Source organism: Nicotiana sylvestris, chromosome 10, assembly GCF_000393655.2.
Source record: "Nicotiana sylvestris chromosome 10, ASM39365v2, whole genome shotgun sequence".
NCBI classification, from domain to species: Eukaryota; Viridiplantae; Streptophyta; class Magnoliopsida; order Solanales; family Solanaceae; genus Nicotiana; species Nicotiana sylvestris.
Window position 1 is genome coordinate 164,376,011 of NC_091066.1, and position 13,030 is coordinate 164,389,040.

At 33.5% G+C, this 13,030-nt stretch overlaps 1 non-coding gene across 1 annotated transcript; it reads right to left on the bottom strand.

Moving 5' to 3' along the window:
• Window positions 1-5,126: 5,126 nt before the first annotated feature.
• TRNAI-AAU (transfer RNA isoleucine (anticodon AAU)) lies at window positions 5,127-5,200 on the bottom strand. Its single transcript has one exon. It is a non-coding gene; the product is annotated as a tRNA-Ile (tRNA).
• Between the last annotated feature and the right edge of the window lie 7,830 nt (window positions 5,201-13,030).

Genomic DNA, 13,030 nt, shown 5'->3' on the forward strand with positions numbered 1-13,030 from the left:
TAATGAGCTCAACAGCCATTGTAAGGGGGGATTTTCGAACAAGCTTATGTCATTTACTGTTCAATGCTCAATAATATCGTTACTACTGCCTCCGGAAGCTCTGCTCCCATAACCAACTCTAAATATTTCAACTCTAAATATTACATTCTTATTTAATTTATTTATTATTCTGGGATCAAATCGATTTACTTGTCTATAAACCACGTATAAATTCAACTGTACCGTTTTACGGCTAAACATACTAGTACTTGTAATGATTTCTCTCGTATGGGCAATTTAATTAAGTTCTCTCGGTATAGCACTTTTGTAATGACTTTTATTAAGTATCAAAATTATTCATGTTTTAACAACAAAAAGTAAATAAATAAATAAATTTTTTGCCTTACTTTTGCATGGAAAGTATCTCTTTGCATGTTAGCTTCCTACAGATGATGTGATGATTGCAAGAGGTTTGCAACTTTCATCGACATACCATCAAAGGTTACGATAGGATAAATAAATTCTTTCCGCTTTTTAATCAGAGGTTTTGGATTTTTTTTAATGACCTGCAATTTCGAATCAGTTAGATTCCAATACGGATGATAGACGTCAGACTTCTTATTTCAGACTTAATACTAAAAAACCTACTTTAAGCTTAAAATTAGCTAGCTACTTGCTCTACATCACTATTTCAGACTTCTTATTCACTTAAAATTAGCTGATATCATCATCGTCACATCTGATAAAAGAATAGGATTATAACAATGATTAAGACCACTGCATGATTAATAAATGTGGAACTAAGTAATCAGTTAGCTTTTTCAACATTCTTGTATCGTATAACACACTAAACTTTTTGCTTAGAGATAAAATCAGTCTGCGCCAATTTTGACTTTGAGCTATATATTTAGGATTTAGCACTAGCTAGGCCTGTCATAATCAATGGCTAAAATTCAAAACATGATTTCCAAGTCCTTGATCTTGATTTAATTTAAGTCAGAGCTTATTCAGCTTATCCTTATTTGAGTCAATTATAATGAAGCTACTAGTAGGGTTTTAATTTGTCAATGTGAAATAGAACCCAATATCCTCTTTTTCAGTCATTTTCAGAACATGCTTTCAAATTGTCCATTTCATATTGTTGCCGAAAGTGGAGTCTTGGTTAATCATATCTCAAACACCATGTGGAAAATTAAACAAGCACTTTTATTGTACATATTATAATAGAAAAAAAGTGGCTTTTTTACAGTAAATAAAACATATTAAAACATGGGGGATTGACATATTTTCATGTCTAAGCCATAGGGTTTGTTTACTATTCGGCCATGATTTTTTTTTTTTAAATCTTGTTTTTATTTCTATTTTTGGTTCATCATAAGGTTCCACCGGCAGTTATCATTATTATTTATCAAAGTGCTTGACCATTGAAGACTTGTTAAAATATATAGCAATTTTTGTTTTGCTTTTCTAGTCATCATTACCACTTGCTAAAATCTCTTGCGTATAGGGCAAGAATTCTTTTAATATATGCATGCGTTACATTTTCGTTTTCCATTTAATTTTAGGCAGGAAATGAGTAGAAATTTCGAAGTTGAATTCGACCTACAGAGAAAAAAGAGAAGCTTAAATTAAGACAAATTAGAACTTTGTAATAATAAAATTTGAAAGGTATTCATGTATAGAAAAATAGGTTTAGGCTTCGGAAAGCTTAAAACATGATGATGCCTAGCCGCTCAAACGGTAGCGGTGTTCAATGAAAACCGATAAGCTCGAACCAATCCGACTTATGTTTTCCATTCAATGCTGAGTATCCATATATTGAAGCGCCGACTAGTATGAATTTACACTAAGTAAAGCCCATTAAAAGGGAAGCGCTTGCTATCAGTATTTTTTTCCATTTTCAAGGCTCAAAACTGAAATATCTAGTTAAGGATGAAGGGATCATAGCCGGTCAAACCTAGACTATAAGCGACAAACAGATAAATTCCAAGTCCAAAGAAGCAGATAAAATGAAAATTTCGACGATTTGATCATCACAGCTTTAACTGCAGAGGCGGATGCAAGGTATTCGTATCGGGTTCAGCTGAACCCAGTACTTTTGGCACGGAGCATAATTATTTAATGCTAAAAATTTTATAAATTGAACTCATAAAACTTAAATTCTAGACTCCCTCTGCATTTAAGAAAATAATTCTTTCAGACATACATTGAATAGCTACTTCTTGTCAGTGCATCACATATCAATTCGACCACATGTGAACTATCTCATGCTGAAATAAATCAAGCACCTCTTTCGTCAATCCTTTTTTTAAATCTTGGATCCCAAGTTGTCTTCGTAAAAAATATTATGAATATACTGGAATAAAGTGAAAAAAGAAATTAAATTTATCAAATCTAACACTTGACGTCAGTTTCTTCATTCTGGATTCTGAACCTTCACGTAAGATTTTTTTTTCTTTCTTTCTTTATAATTTTTTATTTTTGGGGGAAGAGAGGCTTAAGGTTTTACAGAGTTATTTTAGGTGACAAATTCTTTGGATTTCTTGGGGAGGGGTAATTAGCTCTCTTGGTATCTATTATTTTTGTTTACCAAAAAAAACTTATTATCTACCAAAATTACGGATGATGTGCTTTGACATACTTAAATCATCGTATGAGGAGTCTAATTACCTTTTGTTTAGCAATGTTTATGCTGATTACTAGTACAATTTTTTATGAATATTATGATTATAATTTTGGAAGAATTACAAGAAAATATACATAACTTCACACCATAACAAAAAATGGCACATGTTTTTAAGTTTTACCCTGTCTAGCCCGTAATGTACATATTTTGAAAGTATTAGTAAATTCGAAATATGTGTTCTTACAACCATGGCTTCTAAAAGGTATGGAGTTAAATCTCACAATCATTGCTTTCACACTCTCTTCTTCTTACATCTTCTACATATGCTTCAAGGGGCCGTATATTTTCTGTTTCTCCACTGTTTGCAATGTCAGAAAATTGAAGAGTAAAAGTCCATCATTGAAGGCCGTTCAAAGCTTTGGTTTCGAAAATAGGATTTTTTGAGTTTGTTAGTTGTTTGGATTGGATGTTGTTCCAATTGATTGAAAATATCAAAATGAGTTCAAAATTTAAATTTGAAGTGATTTGAGTTAAATTTTAGAAAAGACGCAAGGTAGAACACGAAGATAGTTTTTTTGTATAATAGTGTATATGAGTGTATAAACACATCTTATACACTATTATACACCTTTATACAAGCATCTGTAGACGAACTTCTTTCACGATTTTCAATTACAATTCTTATTCAAAACCAGTCCAAATCTCCATTAAATGACTTCAAATTTTATATACAACCTCCTTATACTATTTCTAACAAGTTTAAATAACACTCACTCTAAATTTCTCACAAAATCAAATTCAAAATTTAAACCCACATATTTAAGCTTGTTAAAAATCTAATTTTCACCACCCAAATGGATTTGGTTTGTTGAACTAATATTTGAGTTCCAGTTACTGATTCAAAAATTAACTTAAAAGCTTGAGCAATCTTTTTAAAAAATTAAATAGTAATTTCGAAAATCTATTGGAGTTGATGTTGAGTATATTAGCCTATTATTTTTGAGCTAGTTGGTTGTAAATTGAAATATGGGCTATAAAATTGAAAAGTAGGCAACCCAGTTATTCTTATGTGAAATTTTCCCTATAATTTTTATGTTTTAGTTAAACAAAGTAGAAAACTTAATTTAATATCCCCTAATAGATATTTAAAAATTGTTTTAATTAAATAGTATTATTTGTAAAGTAGATTTTTAAATGTCAAAGTGATTCTCAAATAATTAGGTTAAATACAAAACTTCATATATAGTTGTTCAACTTTACAAACAATCCACTCTATTTTTTTGTTTCCTTTTTCCTTTTTCTTGTCTTCACTATCAGGCCCATAGGCTTGAAAGACAAGACCATTTGTATGCTTTGTTACATTGGGCCGGAAATGTTACACAAATAGCCGGCTAGATTCAATACTTATTTTTCTAGCCAGTATACATATATTATACATTGATTATACATATATTATACATTTGCCGGTTATTTATAGTTTAAAAAATTAAATGGGCGGCTATATGGGTTAATTCTTCTTTTACAAATTTGTCTTGCCGACATGAGTTGGGCTTTACAAATTTTGAGGCGCCTTGTGAAAAAATCAAAAATAGCCATATTTACAACTGGTAATTGAAAAATAGCCACAGTTTCAAAAGTAATCAAAATTTAGTCACTTTTCATGTAAAAATAAAATCTGAACAAACTCTTAAAAATCCGAAAATATTCCATCATAATATGCTGGAGTTCAAATCTTTTACATATGAGCTTCCGCATAATATACTGGAATTTTATAATGTGTTGGAGTTTTATCATATCATGCTGGAAATTTATATGCATGAACTTCATAATCTCGCATATTATGCTGGAACTTCCATGTGCTGGAGTTCCAACATAATATATTGGAAGTTTATACGCATAATCTCCATAATCCAGCATATTATACTGGAACTTTCCGTGTTTCAACAAAACAGTAGTTATCTTTTAATGACTTTGCAAATGCTGGTTATCATTCAATTACCAATCCGAAAACTGGCTAGCCCGTACTATTTTATAGCAAAAATCTCTCTTCTTCTTCTTCACTTTACTTTTTTTTTTTTTTGTGTGTGTGTTGACGAGACTGCTGAAAGTTTATAATTTGAGCAATTGTAAACAGTTATATGAAATGGCATTCCAATTGATTCTCAATTTTTCATTCAAATATATTCCCAAAATTACTATTCAAAAACGTCGGTAAACTAATAAGCTAAATGAGCCCCCTTTTTTTTTGTCAATTCTTTTCCTATCAAATTTAATGAAAAACTGGTAAATCAAACATGTATACCGCGTTGTATAGGAATTTAATTTGGGAATATCTCCTATATATTAAAAAGCTACAGTAGAATACGTACAATATGGAAATAAAAATTACTCATAATATATGGAAGTTGATTTAAATCTGAGTTTCCTTCTGCATAAATTTGAAAGAAGACAGGAATTTTTTGGAAAAAAAAAAAAAGAGTTAGAAGGTGATCAACAAAGGGCAAAAAATGAACGCATTTTATGGCCCATGCAGGTCTCGAACCTGCGACCTTCGCGTTATTAGCACGACGCTCTAACCAACTGAGCTAATGGGCCTTTGTTCATAGTCAACCACGTTTTTATAATTAGCAATAATGGTATGATTCTTGGAAACATGGAGAATTAATGCTTTTCAATAGTACTTCATTATTCTTCTGTTATCATCCACCATATTAATTGTCATGTAGTTTTAATTTAAGATTATTGGAAGTTTGATTTGTACTTGGGATACTTTTCGGAAAGCTCTATTTTTTTAATTCACAATAAATACTTTTCCCGACTGACTATTCCAACATAACATATTCAAACAAATAATAAAAGAATAAAAACTATATAATGACATCTAAAATTAAAGTTAAGGGACATGAGAGTTTAAAGGTACACACCGACCCTTTGTGCTGAGATTTTGGACTAAATTTAGCGTTGTACTTTACCTGCAGTGGCGCTGGCAAAAATTTAGTCAAAGAAATTTAAAAAATTAAAGACGTATTGGAGTCTAGAGAATTCAACATTTAATATGTGTATATAATTTTTTACCTTATATATAGCATGTAAATTTTTGGTGAGAGGGTTCGGATAAATTCATTCCGCCTCCTAGCTCCGCACATGCGCATATACAGTGTATGTGCGTATAAACTGTAAAAATTGACAATCTTTTTGGTGTTAAACCTTACCAAAATCTGTTTTCATAAATTTTACTTTCTTGAAAAACAAATATGTTGTGGTTAAATAACAAGTTAAATGTCGTTTTTGAACTTTATTCTCGTCTTATCAATTAAGGGTCCTAATCAAACCATTAATATTAATTGTTCTATATTCTCCTAAGCACGTTAACTATTTTTAAATAATTTCCTTTTCCTAACATCAAGAGACGTAGAGAGGAGGGAAATCCATATCTTTATCTTCACATTTGATCGTGCAAGTGATCCACTATATGTTTTCATTTTCTCTCTCTCTCTATTATGGTTTTATCCTCTCCTTTCATTATTTTTCATTAAAACAAAAGAAACCAAAAAGAAGAAAAAAATATGAGAATGGATCTTTGCTTTTTTGTCAACTGTTTCTATTTATATAAAAAAAACACATTTATTATGAAATATTTGAAACAAAAAGGAAGGTAAAGTTTAAATTTTCTTTTTGCTGTAAAAAAAAAAAGAAATAATCATTACTTTCTCTATTATTTTTATTAAAATTGTTTGAAATTTGACCATTTCTTTCAAAAGTTTCATTCACTTCACTTGGATATAAGTTTTTTTCAAGTGTCACGCACGCACATGATAATTCTTTCTAATAATTGGTGAGAGTGAGGCTCGATCGATTTTAAAACTTTTGTTCTCTCTGAAAACATATTAAAGTTGTCTGACTATTTCATCTTAAAATTTAAATTGTTAGAGAATTCAAATTTTTATTTACTTAATTATTTTATCGACAAAGAGCAACCAACATAAAGAAAAAAATTATTTTCCTTACCTTCTCCTAGGATGTGATAATCATTAAACTATATTAAAAAAAGACTTAATTATCTAACAAGGAAAAGTCAAATGCTTTAATTTTTTAAATACTCGATAAAACTGTTACGGGTCAAATAATAGAAGAGTTATAGCGCACTCAATTCTAACAAGTTGGCCAGGATTAGATAAGAATAACCACAAGCATGGACTTGGGAGAAATAACTACTATGCTAATTATTTTTGTAACATAAGATTCTTTAAAAATATTTATGCCAAATGCTAATTGGGTCAATAATTTTTATCAAAAATTATTATTCCATAAAATGATTTAACAAAGAGGAAGATATTCGAAAAAAGATACCCGTTTTAAAGTTGTGGGGGTCATTACGTACGTAACAATTGCTTTGAACTTTATAGTATTAAACTAAAAATAGTGCGTGGGACCCGCCAAAAATAAAAGGAAATATCTATATCTAACTTTAAAAAGGGACCAAAATTAACCCCATAAATTTTCCTATGTATCCCACCTTAATTCCTCAACTACGTACGCACATCATTATCGTAAAAAAGTCAATTGCAGTTTTGTGAGGACATGCGGTAAATTAACCAAACAAATTTGCGCCCACGGAAAGGAGTTTCTAGAATAGATTAAAAATAAATTGTGATACTGGATTGTAATTTTTCGAAAGTAATGATTTTCAATGGTAGTGATCAGTGATGAATGGGATGAATCTCACATCGGACCGTGATGAGATCCCTGGTCTCTTATAAAGTTTGGGCAATTCTCTTCCATTCGATCCCGCTATGGGATGTGAATTAGGTAGGGTTGTACATCGGTCGGATCGGGTCGAATTTAGCACATTTCGGATTTCGGATTTTACAAAATGCAATCTGAATCCAATTCGAATTAAATTGGATCATATCGGATTTTAAAATTTGGATCGGGTAAATATTTCGAATTTTTGGATCGGACTGTACACCTTAAGGCTACTAACAATCTAATTGGCTTCTATACTTTTAAGTCTACTGCTATTCACCATTCTATTAAATTGAAAGGCAACAAATATCTTTCATAGCAATAAACAAAACAAAAGTTTCATAGCAAATTAAATAAAGTAAACTGAAATTTCAAATAAATGTCTAACAACGGAGAGGTGTAGTTGTCCGTCGATAGGAAGGAGAGAATGAGTATGAGAGTCACAGAGGTAAGACTTAAGAGAAGCAGAGCAATATGAAGAGATGTTAGAGAGAGAGACTTCGATCTGAACTAAGAAAAAAAGAGTTTGAAGAGAGGCTGATGAAATGAGAAGACTTAACCCTAAAATGTAAGTCTAATATTTATACATGTCCATATAATTTGGATTTCGGGTCGGATTAGACTAAAATTATACCAATCTGAATCCGACCCTAACCATATCCAGTCCGAATATCCGAAATCCGAAAATTCGAATAAAGTGGGTTGGTTCAGATTTTTGGATATCCGATCCAATTGCACAGCCCTGGAATTAGGCCTTGACTTCTTTAACAACAACAACAATCCAGCAAATCCCACTAGTGGGGTCTGGGGAGGGTAGTGTGTACGCAGACCTTACCCCTGTGAGCACGTGATTTTTGCTTCACGGAAAACTACTCCAAAAGAAATCGAAAAATATATAAAAAATAATAATAAAACAAGTTACCTTCGGGTACAATTTTTTGAGAATATGCGTGACATTTTGATAATTGTTCTGTCCGTGAACGCTCACCTTGCAATAGTTGAAAATACAAAAATACATGTTGCATACATTTAGGAATTAATGGTACATTTAGAAATTAATTAACCGTAATTTGGTTAAAAGAAAATAAAAAATACATGCATGTGTGTTTCTTGTCATTGAGTGATTTTATTTAATGTTAATTTGTGTGTTAATTATTATAGGTGTTAAATAATATGTGTGTAATTTTATTGTTGATTCTACAATTTTTCTAAGATTTTTGTTTAATTTTGGTAATCCTAAATGGGTAAAATATCAAGGGAAACCTGGTTTGGGCCAGGTAGAACCAAACTTTCAGGCCCAAACCAACCACATGGATCCAGTCCAAACACAGGCTGCCCAGGCACGGCCCCAAACGATGCCGTATCAGCGTCCCCGTCTTGAGCCGTTGATTTGATTCAAATGAACGGTCCCGATTAGGCCACTCATTTAACCTCAACGACGCCGTTTCAGGCAAGTTGATCTGAGCCGTCCAACCCCATTGATCCAACGGATCCAGGCCCTTCCTAGACCCGTTAACCTGACCCTATCCATTCCCACACCCGGTCTCACCCACCACTACGCCCAAACGACGTCGTCCCCCTCCTGTGAATAGATCCTGGCCATCGATCTCACCGGTGGGGCTGGTCAGGTTTTGGTTTGGATATGGTTGGTTTGTTCAAGTTGTTTTGCTAAGTCCGATTGTTTGATTGTCAAGCTATTTCCTGTCAAGTTTTTTATCTAGTTGGGCTGTTACTACTTCATTGGAGTATTCTGATTTCTCTGCGGGATTACTACTGTATTCTGGGCTTCTGTATGCTGTTGGACTGCTTCTGGTCTTATTGCTATTGAAGCTGTTGTTGGTTATTCGTCGAGTTGTTGTGATTATTGAGCTGCTGTTACTATTGCATTGAATATTCTGTTTCTGCTTGTTTACTACTCTGTTCTGGGATTGTTGGTTGGTGCTCGACCACCTGTTGGGTTTATCGTTGTTGAAACTGTTGTTGGTTGTTCGTGAACTAGTGGTTATACTGTTGTTGTTTGTTACTGCTGTATTACTGCTGCCTGGCTGCTTGCTGCTGATATTCTTCTTCTTCTTCTTGTTCTCGTTGTCTAAATCCAGGTACACATACTAAGCTGATGTAATTCCATGTTAAAGTTGACATTTGAAGCATGAATATACACATGAAGAAGTTGAAGTTATAAACTGAATTTAGTTTTCTTTACTGATTGTACTTAAGCAATTTTATGTATCGCTAATATGTAGACTCATGCCAAGGAGCTGTATAACTGGACCGTTTTCATATATGCAGTCATTTAGTTTATGAACTCCCTATGTAGGCCCTTAGTTAAAAGAAGGATATGATGCTAAAAGCACCCTGTTTATTTCAGTTTGTTTGTAAAGATGCATGTCAAACTAGAATTAGGCCAAAAGACTTCTAATTGTCCTGACAGTCTAATTTCAGTACGCAAATGGTTTGAATTAGGATTAAAACTAGATCTTTAAGTTCTTTCATGCCAACAGATTGCTTACTTTAAAACTTACAACAAACTGTTAAATGAAATAGTATCAGTTTATCTTTCAGCTTTGCAAACTCACGAATAGGTGTAGAAACAATTAATTAGGCCCATATCGGAATGAAGATGGACCAGGTCCAGTGTAATACCATATGCATTGGACCCAGGCCCATGATTTGGCAAACAGATGACCCATACGCGTCCTCGCATTCGGAGTTTATAAATTTTGTTCGGAGATCGACTATAACAATTTCAAGTATGTAATGGGATTAGGATCTCTTTTCCTCTTTCATTTTAGAGACGGACAAAAAAAATAGAAGAATGTAGTCGCTTTAGGATATTCTTTTTTAAAATAAAAATGAGACGAGCCTCGCCAAACAAAAGGCACAAGCTGCGGGGCCCTCGTTAAGTGTATATATTAAAATACTTAGTTTTCGGGACGGGTCGCTTAGCAAATTTCACGGTCTTCCCAATAACGTGATAGTCTCTTCAAGCGCGTGTTTAATAATTTACTTTCTTAAATTGGGGTGTGCATTTCATGCGATCCAAATCCAAATCCCAAAACATTGAATAAAATATGTTCCGGATTGCGGGTGCATTTCATGTGACGTCATCCAAAGACATGTTTTAAACGACGTTTAATTTTCTTTAATAATTTGAATAAAAGTGGTAAAAAGCTAAAATTGGCACATAGGTTCATAATTGTATAAAAATCAGATAATTAAGCCGAATATAACAGTTGAGCGACCGTGCTAGAACCACGGAACTCGGGAATGCCTAACACCTTCTCCCGGGTTAACAGAATTCCTTATCCGGATTTCTGGTTTGCGGACTGTAATATGGAGTCATTCTTTTCCTCGATTCAGGATTAAATTGGTGACTTGGGACACCCTAAATCTCCCAAGTGGTGACTCTGAAATAAATAAACAAATCCCGTTTCGATTGTCCTTTAATTGGAAAAAACTCCTTCACCCTTCGCGGGGGCGGAAAAAGGAGGTGTGACAACCCCTACCTCAAAGGAGTAGAGAGACTATTTCTGAAAGACCTTCGGCTCAAGAAAACAAAAAGACAAAAGGAGACAATATTAGTATCACCACAGAAATCATAGGAAAAATAGGAACATGAAATCCAGAAGAAAGATGCAAAGCAAAAGCGATAGCTAGTAAAATAGGTTCTGCACGGAAAACCGAAATAGTAAGACATAACATTGTCACTAGCTATCTTAGATAAAAACCCTACCAGACTAGGCTCACAAAGGTATGAAGTAAGGCAAGACTCGACTACCTCCTAACCTACAACCCTAATACTCGATCTCCACATCTTCCTATCAAGTGTCATGTCCTCGGAAATCTGAAGTCTCGTTATAACGTGTCTGATCACCTCTTCCCAATACTTCCTAGGCCACCCTCTACCTCTTCTCGTGCCCTCCACAACCAGCAGCTCACACTTCCTTACCTGAGCATCTGAGTTTCTCCTCTAAACATGCCAGAACCATCTGAGCCTCACTTCCCGCATTTTGTCATCAATGGGAGCCATGTGCACCTTCTCCCAAATATCATCGTTCCTAATCTTATCCATCATAGCCCGCACATCTACCTCAACATCCTCATTTTTGTTACTTTTATCTTCTAGATATGTGAGTTCTTAACAGGTCAACACTCAGTCTCATACATCATTGTCAATCTAACCACCGCTTTGTAGAACTTACCATTTGAGTATCGGTGACACTCTCTTGTCACACAGGACTCCAGATGCTAACCTCCACTTATTTAACATGATATCAAAATCAAACTCGTGATCGATGTGGGTCCCCAAAAGAGGGGGAGCGGAATGCATCCGGACCAGTTGGAGGGGGTAGGTGAAAATACCCACGGTCCATGATTATGCACACTTCAGACCATACAGTGGAACCCGGATAAAGAATGTTTAGATTTGGGCGTGAGAGGGAGTGATGAATGGAATGAATCCCACATCGAACTGGGATGATATCCCTGGTCCCCTTATACAGTGTGGGCAATCCTACTCCTTTCAAGCTAGCTTTTAGAGTGTTAGTTAGGCCCAGATTTATCTAACAGATAGCTTATTTACTGACATTATATTTTACCGATCTCTTATTGAAAAGGTCATAGGAGTAAAAGAACATGTGTAAATTTCATAAAATTAATTTATATTTTTCTTATTTTTTTTCTTTTTAAGAGTGAGCAACATAAAAATGTCTTTAGACTAATTCATCAAATTGCTACTACTTTCAAGCAGAGTTGTCAATATGGGTCGGGTCGGGCTAGCCCAGTCCGGCTCACGTGAGCTTTAGTAATTGACGGGCTGGGCTAGGCTAGCCCACCATTTTGATGGGCCTTATAATGGTCAACCCACCCTAGCCCTATGTGGGCCACGGGCCCCCACGATTGGCCCACCATTTTTAAAAATATAATTTTATATTTTTTCTTTAAGTTCTGACCTAAAAAAGATAATTATTTAAAAGTTAAAAAATATCTTATTGGAAAATATTCGCAAAACTTAATAACTTTTTATATTGTTCCAATATATCACAATAAATACCAATAAAAGTAAAAGACATGACTATATTTCATTCACTAAAAGTCAAAACTTAAAACAAACTATTCAAGAGAACGTTCATGATGCTTATGAGATATTCAACACATCATCTTCATCAAACACATTTGAATCTGCTTGTGACAAGGTTGTCTTAACATCCTCACTTTCATCTACAATTCATATGCAATATTAATTAGTTAAATATTAAAAATAATTAAATTTTAAAAATTAATAATATTTAAATTCACATAAAAAAATATTACCAGTTTGAGTTCGGAAAAACCTGTGCAGCCAACTTCGAGTAGTAACAAGTGTTTGGACATTTTCATAATAAATGCAACTTCTGTACTTTGTAAGAACACGCCACCAATCTAAATGTTGATTCTGATGGTACAATGGTAATAATAATGCTAAGTACATCACACATCATCATTGAAAGATCGGGATATTTTCTAGAATGATCATTCCAATACATGACAACATCATCTCTTGAAACTTATCAAGATCAAGTTTTGGTTCCTCTTAATAAAAATCCAATTTTGACTTTCCATCTCTAAAGGCAGTATACTTTTTATTTTTATATATTTTAAATAAATATTTTATTAGGCCCACGGGCCGGGCTGACCCAG